General features: G+C 41.0%; 1 non-coding gene across 1 annotated transcript; it reads left to right on the top strand.

Annotated features, from left to right (window-relative positions):
- The first annotated feature begins 324 nt into the window (after positions 1 to 324).
- LOC123460339 lies at positions 325 to 431 on the top strand. The gene has a single exon (XR_006636904.1). It is a non-coding gene; the product is annotated as a U6 spliceosomal RNA (small nuclear RNA).
- The last annotated feature ends 3,495 nt before the right edge of the window (positions 432 to 3,926 follow it).

Genomic DNA, 3,926 nt, shown 5'->3' on the forward strand with positions numbered 1-3,926 from the left:
CATATCCAAAAGCCATAGATCATTACTAGAAAATTTTCAGTGCCAGGAATGGGATACCTTCCAGTGAGTTTTGACCAGGGAGGTCCCTGTTGCCTCCAAAACATTATAGGCTATTGCCAAGGCCCTTGGTTTCCCATGAGAAAGAGATGGTAAGATCCTATTGCTGAAGATTTCACATGCCTTAGCCGCAAATCACTGAGAAATCAAGCTGGTGCTAAGTAGAAAACCTTCTCTCTGTAGCCCAGCCAACTGAAAGCTAGAAAAAGCTGCACTGTGCGCAGGCTTATGAGAGACAGAAGTCATCAGCGGTGAAAACAGTGGACAGTGCTCGCTTCGGCAGCACATATACTAAAATTGGAACGATACAGAGAAGATTAGCATGGCCCCTGCGCAAGGATGACACGCAAATTCGTGAAGCGTTCCATATTTTTCGGAAGCATTTCTGTATGCAAATGACAAAGACACAGAGAAAGAAATAAAGGACATAGTCCCATTTTCAATAGCAAAAAATAAAATAAAATACCTTGGAATAACGTTAACCAAGGAAGTAAAAGATCTTTACAATGAAAATATAAAAACTCTCAAAAAAGAAATTGAGGAGGACTTGAAACGATGGAAAGACCTCCCATGCTCCTGGATAGGCAGAATTAACATTGTGAAGATGACAATCCTACCAAAGGCAATATATAGATTTAACGCAATTCCAATTAAAATCCCTACAATGTTCTTCACAGACATAGAAAAAATGATCTCAAATTTCATATGGAAAGGCAGAAGGCCTCGCATATCCAAACATATCCTCAGCAAAAGAAATACCTCTGGTGGCATCACCATACCCGATATAAAGTTATACTGCAAAGCCATAGTAATAAAAACAGCATGGTACTGGCATAAAAACAGGAGTATAGACCAATGGAATAGACTTGAGGACCCGAATTTTGGGCCAATCAACTATAGCTACTTGATATTCGACAAAGGCCCAAACAATATAGACTGGAAAAAAGATAGCATCTTCAACAAATGGTGCTGGACAAACTGGATAACCACATGCAGGAAACTAAAACTTGATCCACACATTTCACCATACACAACACTCAAATCCAAATGGATCAAAGACCTCAACATAAGACCAGAAACTCGAAAACTACTGGAAGAAAATTTAGGAAGTACTTTCCATGATATAGGAATGGGAAAAGACTTCCTGAATAAAACCCCAGTGGCTCAAGTTCTTAAACAGTCACTCAACCATTGGGATCATATGAAGCTGAAGAGTTTCTTTACAGATAAGCATATAATAAACAAAGCCAATAGAATACCCACAGAATGGGAGAAAATATTTGAAGGTTATCCAACTGATAGAAGCCTTATCTCTAGAATTTACAAAGAACTCAAAAGTCTAAACAATAAGAAGACAAATACCCCACTCACAAAATGGGGCACAGAGTTAAACAGGCAATTCACAGAGGAAGAGATACAAATGGCAAACACACACCTAAGAAAATGTTCATCATCCCTAATCATCAGAGAAATGCAAATTAAAACAACTATGAGATTCCACCTTACCCCAATAAGGATAGCCAACATCAAAAGGTCAAATGAAAATAAATGCTGGCGAGGATGTGGAGAAGCAGGGACACTCATTCACTGTTGGTGGGAATGCAGGATGGTACAACCACTTTGGAAAGCAATATGGAGACTCCTGAAAAAGCTGACTATAGAAATACCAACAGACCCAGTTATACCATTACTGGGCATGTACCCTAAAACCTTCAAACCAAAAGCCAGAGAGATTTGCTCAACCATGTTTGTAGCAGCTCAATTTGTAATAGCTAAAAGCTGGAATCAACCCAGATGTCCATCATTAGAAGAATGGATAACAAAGATGTGGTATATCTACACAATGGAATTCTATACAGCAGTAAGAAAAAATGACACAAAGAAATTTGAGGAAAAATGGTTGAACCTGGAACAGATCATTCTCAGCGAACTTACCCAATCACAGAAAAAAAATCGACACATAGTCTCACTCATCTGCAACACCTAACCTGAATTTGCCCAAGATGCCTTACATACCCAGCAAGTACCTCATGGACTAGACAATAAGATGGATGGGAGGGCGGGGAGGGAATCAAAGGGTGGAAAACAGTAATCCGGACCCAAACCGCAATGGTAACATAAAATTCTACTTCCTAAAAGACAGACCAAATGACTGAACCTTCACTAGTCCCTTACAGGAAACACCTGAACCACAAGACACTGGAGAGGGTAGGATCAAGACTGACCTAAATCTCCTACATCTTCCCTCCCTCCCTCTCCCCCCTCCCCTCTTTCTCTCTTCTCTCTAACTCTTGTATATTAGTTATCTTTTTCCTCAATTTCTTAGTGGACACTGACCTGTAACCCCCACTTCCAGCTTGGGCCTACAATCCACAATGAGCTTTTGATCAAAGAAACCTACAAGGTTTCCCAAAACAATGACAGACTTCTGTCAGAGTAATTGATGACCCACCAAAGGCCAGTGGTAAGACCCTATTGCTGAAGACTCCATACGCAGCTGACACGTAAAATGGAATGACATGGCTGGAAGCCAGGACAGAGTCAGTCCCCAGACAGTCAGCGTGTCTAGTGCCAGAAGGCGCTACATAGGCGACTGGGGGAAGTGACCAAGATCTGTCCAAGCAACACATTGTTTAACCTAAGTAGCAACAATTAACCGGATGTGATACCCATACAAGTGCAATAGTGGTACACAGCCATGGTGAGGAATCAATTGCTCTTGATTTGGCTAACTGATCCACTAAGTGGTACTAGACCCTTAGCTGGAGCTGGGAAACAAGTCAGAACCATACCCAAACACAATCCCACTCTACAATATCAAGCTACCATCAATCACGGGGTATAAGAGGGCCTACACCTATCAAACTGTCTATCAAAAAAGTAAGTGTTATCTCAATTTTCTGGGTGCTAACTCACTCTCCGTTGGAGAATCTGCTTCTCTTTTCCAGATAGATGCAGATCCTAAGAAGAGAGCTGCCCCAACATACCTCAGAAGGGGCCCAACTGAAACTAAGGACAACTGGCGAAATAAGCAAGGGTGATGTTTTCCTGTGAACTGGATACCAGCACAAAGGGGAAGGAGATCAACGCAGAGAAAAATCAACTCCTACCAAATCAGAGAGCCAGAGCCTCAGAGGCCCCCAACACCTCAGCACTGAAGCAGACCAAAAATGAACCCAACATGGCTCAGGGAAATCTTGCGGAAGAGGGGGCGGAAAGAATGTCAGAGTTACATGTTGGGTCATGATTTTCAGAGACATTTATCATACTAATAACTGGGGGCTAACTCCACAATGCACGACCCATTTTCAATAATAAGGAGGGTCTAATGGGAGGGGGTAGATCACAGATGAGCCTAAATAATGGTACCAAACTGCCTGTATTTACTGAAAAGAAAACTAATAAATTAAATTAAAAAAAAAATTAACAGAAAATAAGGGAGGAACACACTTTCCGTTTACTAGAAACATCTTTCTTGCTGTCTGAGTTGTTTCAATTGGGGCAATGAGTCTTTGTAAAATCATTAAAGTTGTCAGTCAGTCTTTTCAGCAAAATGAATGAGTAATTTCACTATTAAGAATTATTTATATTATACAAATAAACTTCATGAGCATTTTAACTAAAAAAAAAAAAGAAAGAAAACAGTGGACATTGAAAGCCTCAAGTTTGGCCAGACAGGCAAATGACTGAATGAGTACAATAGTGGCATATCTGCTCTGGGGAAACTAACTACTCTCTAATTGGACTGAAGGCCTGCTCTATGGGAGGGAATACATGCCTGGTACTGAAATCCTAATCAAAAGCCTATGACACAGGCTGGAGAGATGGTTTGGCAGTTAAGTGCTTGCCTGTCAAGCCTAAGGACCCCA

The sequence above is a fragment of the Jaculus jaculus genome, chromosome 4 (genome assembly GCF_020740685.1).
Source record: "Jaculus jaculus isolate mJacJac1 chromosome 4, mJacJac1.mat.Y.cur, whole genome shotgun sequence".
Lineage (NCBI taxonomy): Eukaryota > Metazoa > Chordata > Mammalia > Rodentia > Dipodidae > Jaculus > Jaculus jaculus.